This window comes from Colobus angolensis, unplaced genomic scaffold (assembly GCF_000951035.1).
Source record: "Colobus angolensis palliatus isolate OR3802 unplaced genomic scaffold, Cang.pa_1.0 Scaffold160, whole genome shotgun sequence".
In the NCBI taxonomy this organism is placed as follows: Eukaryota; Metazoa; Chordata; class Mammalia; order Primates; family Cercopithecidae; genus Colobus; species Colobus angolensis.
Window position 1 is genome coordinate 7,283,605 of NW_012114711.1, and position 7,297 is coordinate 7,290,901.

The 7,297-nt window shown below is 36.9% G+C and overlaps 1 pseudogene across 1 annotated transcript; it reads right to left on the reverse strand.

Annotated features, from left to right (window-relative positions):
- Positions 1-718: 718 nt before the first annotated feature.
- On the reverse strand, positions 719-3,034 carry LOC105508378 (annotated as a pseudogene). The gene has a single exon (XR_001001253.1). The product of XR_001001253.1 is annotated as a polyribonucleotide nucleotidyltransferase 1, mitochondrial pseudogene (transcript).
- Between the last annotated feature and the right edge of the window lie 4,263 nt (positions 3,035-7,297).

Consider the following 7,297-nt stretch of genomic DNA (forward strand, 5'->3'; position numbering starts at 1 on the left):
CAGACATTAGAGCAATATACATATTCCAAAAGTGACTTAGTTCAACTTGACAAGTAAATAATTTTCCTATGTTCAGGTAAATTTGAAAAATATACATAATTACTACCTCATCCTAGTGAGAATCTCATTTATATTTATTCCACTATGTTCAAGATTTCATGACAAATTTAAAAGACATCGTATTATTAAAAGTGTATCAGATTAGCTCCCTCAACTCACTATGTCTAGTAATCATTCTGAAGAAATAGGCACTGGCTTTGAATATGGCCTGTTCCAGTTTATGGACAGTTGTAGGCAAGTAAAGTTGTTGGGCAAAGAGGTGAGCTGTAGGATGACTGAGGATAAATTGTCACTACTGTATATAAAGAAGACAAATAAGATGTAGGAAGAGATCTGTTATAATAATATATATGTCATATTATATCTATGTTTTTCATATATTTCAGAATTATAGAAACAAAGGTATGTAATCTTTTCTAAGATGTATAGATGACTTACTTTTAATAATATTTCTTGATTTATAATGTAAATAAGATTAAACGAATATGGGTTACTCTTGAATTTCAAAATTGGCGCATGTAAATGAGCATTTTAATACAAATAATTAGAATATATTTATACCATATATAAATCTACACAATGGAAGATATTACTAAAATTTTGCTCTATAGCACCTTACCCTAGAAAACATAGAATTCTGGATTTCTCTTTTAAAAAATCACTGAGAATAATTAGATGATGACTGTAAAATAGGTTTTCCCATTACAATTCTGCTGTCATTCAAAGTTCTGACAACAGTTGTAGCTGGAGACTGAAGCACTTTATGAGAAAGCCTCATTCTTCCATCAGCTGGGTCACATCCAAAGTATTTCACCTGAATTTCTTGGCCAACTTCTAATCCTAGGGCAGTAGGATGTTTAACCTTTCATTGATCAAGCTGTGTGTTATAAAGCAGTACCACAGTCATATTTGGATATAATTTTACCATTACACCAGTATCTCTGCTTTCAGTTATTGTGGCGATATACCCTGCTCCAAATTCTAATTGCTGCTCCTGATCTTCCTTGCAGATTTCGGCAATGAAGTCTTTTGCCTCATGCATAGCACTGGGTGTTGATGCAAATATAGAAAACGTTTCTTCATCCACCTGACTAATAGTTACAACTGTTTCAACCTGATGTTTTTTTAAGTTATAGCCACCTGGTCCAACAAGTTTTTCCCATTTTGATAATGGAACCTGAACAGTTTCTACAACAGGTCCATTTTCTTTTCTAGATGTTTGAGGTTTTGAAATAGTTTTGTTCATGATTTGTAATATCTCCTTTTTCGCCACTGAAGCTTGTTGAATAGCCTCCATTACAATTTTCATTGGTATTCCAGATAATTTAATATCAGCCTGTAATGCAGTTATCCCTTTATTAGTGCCAGCTATTTTGAAGTCCATGTCACCACTGTAATCTTCAATTCTCAGAATATCTGTTAGCAAATGGTAATCTTCTATTTCACCCTTCTCAAGATCGGTTTTGGTGGCCAATCCCATTGCTATGTCTGTGACAGCAGGTGAAATTGGAACCCCTGAATCCATTAACGCTAAAGTTCCACCCCATGCAGATGCCATAGAACATGGCCCATTTGACTCTAGGACTGGAGATGTAACTCTTACAGTGATAGGAAAATCTTTGGGAATAACAGGATACAAAGCTTTCTCAGCAAGAGCACCATGCCCAAGTTCTCTTCTATTTAAACCAGTGACTTGGACAATTTCATTAGTTGCATAAGAAGGAAACTCATAGTGCAGCATGAAATTTTTATCTTTTATCCCATTTATAGCTATTATAACTTGATCCAACTTAATACTGGATTCTAATGAATCAAATGTAACAATACAAAGCACCTGTGTTGTCCTCTTTGCAATAATTCTGATCCATGAAGGGTTTTAAACATATCTACCTCACAACCTGTATTCCTAAGTAAAGTCAAATCCCGACCATCGCATCTTTTGTATTCATTCAAAATAATACTTCTAAAAACTTCCTTTGCAACAACATTGAAGAATTCTATTATTTCATATAGATCAACCTCTGGAAATATTTCTTTTACTTGTTCTGCTGTATCTAATCTTATTTTGTTAACAGCTTCATCTCTGGAAATTTTATCATATTCACAATCTGTAAAAACTGCATAGAGTCTCTCCATAGCAAGTTTTATAAGCATGTTTCACAATCTCTGGTAAAGGCGTAAATAACTTCTGAGGTGTCCCCTTGGTAACACCAATTTCTTTTACCAACTGCTGGATGCCCTGAATTATTTGTTGGGTATATTTCACTCCCACTTTGATAGCATGGCAAAAGTCCTGCTGTATAATGTTCTCTGTAGAGGCTTCCAACATGACAATCTGACTTTTAGGTGCTCCAGGAACCACTACATTTAAAGTACTAGAAGACATTTCTTTTCTTGTTGGGTTAACAACACATTCTCCATCAGTTATTCCTATTCATACTGCCCCAACAGGTCCATTCCAAAGAATATCTGATCATGAGAGGGCTACAGAGGCACCATTAATTGCTAGGACATCAAGCTCATTAATACCATCTACGGCTAACAGATTACACAGAACCTGTATATCATAGAAGTAGCCAGCTGGAAAGATAAGTCTAATTGAACAATCTATTATTCAACTTGTAAGAAATTTTTGATCAGAAGTACCAATCTCTCTACTCAGAGGGTTTGTGGGAATTCTACCTGCTGCAGCAGCCTTTTGTCTGTAGTCAACCACCAAAGGCATAAACTGGGAAGGTGAAGGTTTTGTTTTACTGACCGCTGTGACCATTACTGCAGTGTCACCTGACTGTACTACAGCAGAGCCATCTGCAAATCTGGCCAGCTTTCCAGAGGATATTTCTAATTTCCTGTTGCCCAAGTCCACGGCCACAGCTCAAGACCCTGCACTACTCAATAATGCTCACACCTGTAACTGGATGAGTCCCCGATCCCACCCTGGCAGACAGAAGGGACCATAGCTCAGCGGCCAGAGCTGGAGGCTCAGTGAGGTCTTAGCTTCCTCCTGCTGTCCTCTGTAGCTATGCCTTAGTGTTTCCTTCACAGCACTTATTACAATTTGTAGTCATTTACTGATGTGATTATTGGCTATTATCCCTCATGAGTCTCACAGCTAAATGACAGCAGGGATCAGGTCTGTCTTCCTCCCTGTGTCACAGTTGTATCTGGCACCAAGCACATACAAGGCATTTGATAAGTATTATTTAACATAATGAAAATTAAGTACATTTATAACACTGTTCTTTCTACCCAAAGAGGACACAAAAGATTATGGACTTCCATTCTGTGTCAATAAATTCAACAAGATAGAAGAAATAATCACAACTGAGGGTTGCAAAACACTGAAAGTTATCAACGCTTGTTCTCTAGAGATCCTTGTTAAACAATGTCCCATCCATCAAGGGTGAATTAAATTTGTCCCTGGCTTGAGGACAGAATAAGATGACTTCACCCGGCCCCTTATAAACTTATAATTTTATGAAAAATCTATAAGCTCTCATCTTTCCAGCACTCTGATAACGAGGTAATTACCCTTTTAATGAAAAAGGAACCCTTTTTATATCTATCCCCATTGAATTATGGACCTCAAAATTGAATTGGAGTCTAATAGACGTCAAGCACAACTACCTGCCAGTTCCTAACAAGGATGAGGAAAAAAAAAAAAAAACATAGTGATATCTGGGGAGCCAAGGGGCAGTGTGACAGGGTGTCCTTCCTGCCTTCTCTGATGACCCTTTGCTATCAACACCAGTTCTGCCTTTTGTGCCTTACTCAGTTTTTGAGCCAGACTGCAACAGCTGAAAAGTCATTAGTCACCCTTCCCTATCTGTTCCATGGGCTTTGAAATGAAGCCCCAGTTCAGGTTCCTGTTTCAGTGACTTTCTCCATTCCTACTATGTTGACCTTAATCAAAGCGCTGGGCTTGGTCCTGACAACACGTTCAGATCCCACACTGCACTAGCCCTGCTCCAGAATCTCAATCTATTTTCCCAGTGTCCTAAGACCTGTCAAAGCCCCTGTTACCAGCCTCTTCCACTACTGACTGAGCCCTTACATCGAAGGACTAATTAATGGAACCACAACACCAACACCCCACATGAATTATACCCAGAGTCCACAATCTATACTCCTTCCCCATGCCCCTTCAGTTTATCGATGCTGCTTAATTATCAGTAGTGGCTCAGATTAAGCCCTAAACATTTAGCTACCCCATTCCACAGCCAAGAGTGTTACTCTCACTCCTCCCTCCTAGGTCTTGCCTAACTCCCCCCATTTCAGATATTTTATAGCTGAGTCTATCCAAGTTGTCACTCACAGCTAAATTCACACTTTTACTTGTTCTCCACATTTTAATTCTTTGTGATCTCTTTTTATGCAATTGCCAGTTTAGAGGCATAATCTTGTGAACCTTTTACCTTCTGGACAGTAGCATTGGAAAGTTCATTACTTTCGGTTATGATACAACATTGAGTGACAAATGCAGCTTCAGAAAGTGGAACAACTTTTTTCTCCTTGAGAGTCTTTGCACAACTTTCCATATTTGGAACCCAAGGACATTTCCTTTCTCTCTCTGCTAACGCGGAGTACAGAAAGGTTACATTAGCTAATAAAAGCCCTCTGCTGACAAAAGATGCTTTTGAAAAGTCACTCGAAAAGGGAGCTCTGTCGATAGCTTTATTAAAATAAAATGCCACATCTTTGTGAAGTTAAAAGTCTCTGGATTGTGGTTAAAAGTCTGGTCTGCTCCAAATACAATGGAAAGTCTTTTAAAAGCCATGTGTTTCTTAAGCTGGCCTCACCATGCATAACAGCTAGAATATAAATCTAGACTCTCCCCGCCCAACCATCTTTTCTTTTCTGTGTCATGTAGAGGTTCCCATGTGAAGGAAAGATCTCCAGAATAAGATGAGAGATAGCTTTTATAAGAACACCAAATGATAGAAATTATGGAAATCATGATATTGAAATAATGTCTTCCAAGTTAAAACAATCAGGTACATTTTTGCTTATCAGATAGGCAAGAATATTTCAATTTGAATGTTGGTCAGAATTCAAGGAAATGTTATTCCCACATATGTTGCTAGAAGAGTAGTACATTTGTACCACCTTTCTAATGGGCATTTTGATAGTGTATATTAAAGTGTGAAGTGCAGATGTCCTTAAATTCAGTGATTCCTCTTCAAGGTATGCTACATACTTGCACATGTGTAGAAAGCAGCCTCTACATGATGCTCATTACAGCACTGTTCATTATAGTAAAAATATTGAGACTCATCAAAATGCCTATCATCAGGGGAATGATCTATGCACATATATGCAGCAATTTAAAATAATGAGGAAGACTTACATTACAATGACCTAGGAAGATATCTACATAACAATACAAACAGCATAATCCCACGTGTATTAAAAAGAGAAACCAAGGCCAGACGTGGTGGCTCAAGCCTGTAATCCCAGCACTTTGGGAGGCCATGGTGGGTGGATCACCTGAGGAGTTTGAGACCAGCCTGGCCAATGTAGTGAAACTCCGTCTCTACTAAAAAAAAATAAAAAAATTAGCCGGGTGTGGTGGCATGCACCTGTAGTTCCAGCTACTCAGGAAGCTGAGGCAGAAGAATCACTTGAACCCGGGAAGCAGAGGTTGCAGTGAGCCGAGGTCATGCCACTGCACTCCAGCCTGGGTGACAGAGCAAGACTCTGTCTCAAAAAAAAAAAAAAAGTTAAATCTTTTTGTATAAAAATATATGCACAAAATAAATATATATTTATTTAAATGTATATAAAAAGGTTGCAAATAAAATATTTGCAAATTATATATCTGATAAAGTTGGGAAGAAAATATTTGTAAATAATTATCTGATACGTGATTTGTGAATATCACGTATCACAAATAGCTGATTACATATATGATGTATTTATTTGTAAGTTATATATATCTAATAATCATATCTGATATATATCTAATAACATATATAAATATCGATATATATATTTGTAAATCACATATCACAATATATAAAGAATGCTTACAACTCAAAAAAAGGGCAAATAACCCAGTTAAAAAATAACAAAAGGTTTAAATAGACATTTCTCCAAAGAAGATACACAAATTGCCAATAGGCACATTTAAAGACGCTCAAGATCACAAGATCATTAGTCACTGGGAAAATCAAAGTCAAAATCACAATCAGAGAATACTTCATGCCCATTAAGATGCTTATGGTCAAAAAGACTGACAAAATACAAATGGCAACAAGGATGTAGAAAAGTTGGAATCCCCAAACTTTACTGATGGGAAGGTAAAATGGTGCAGCTACTGCAGAAAACAGTTTGGCAGTCCAACAAAAAGTTAAAGATAGTTACCATATCATCCATCAATTTCATTCCTAGATATATACCAAAGAGAATTAAAAATAGGCATTTACATAAATACTTATACAATAATATTCATAAAGCATTATTCATAATAGCCAAAGATTGGAAACAATCCAAATGTCCATCAACTGATAAACAGATAAACAAAATATGGTATACATACAATAAAATATTATTCTGCCATAAAAAGGGATGAAATACTAACATATCTACAAAATGGATGATCCCTGAAGACATTATGCTAAAATGACACAAGTCAAACACAAAATGCTTTTCCTATGATTCCATTTATATGAAATGTCCATAAGAGGCAAATCCATAGAGACAGAAAGTAAATTAGTGGTTGCCAGGGGCTGAGGAGTGGAAGGAATGGGAAGTGACTACTAAAGGAATGATGAAAATGTTCTAAAATCAGATAGTTGCACAACTGTGTGAAAACACTAAGAACCACTGAACTGTACATTTTTAAAGAGTGAATTTTATGGCATGTGGATTATATCTCAATAGAGCTGTTATTTTGAAATAAATAAAAATTGTAAAAGGTCTTGAAAAGTACCTACCGAGCCAGTAACAGTGGTTATGTGGGGAAAGGGAATTAATATATTTTTAAGAATAAGAATAGATTCACAAACCCTGGGCAATATGGTGAGACCCCCGTCTCTACAAAACATAAGTTAAAAGTTAACCGGGTATAGTGGAGCGCACCTATAGTCCTAGCTACTCAGGAGGCTGAGGTGGGAGGAGTTCGAGGCTGCAGTGAGCCATGATTGCACCACTGCACTCCAACCCGAGTGAGAGAGCATGATCCTGTCTCCGGGAAAAGAAAAAAAAGAAAAAGAATACATGTGTATTAGTCCATTCT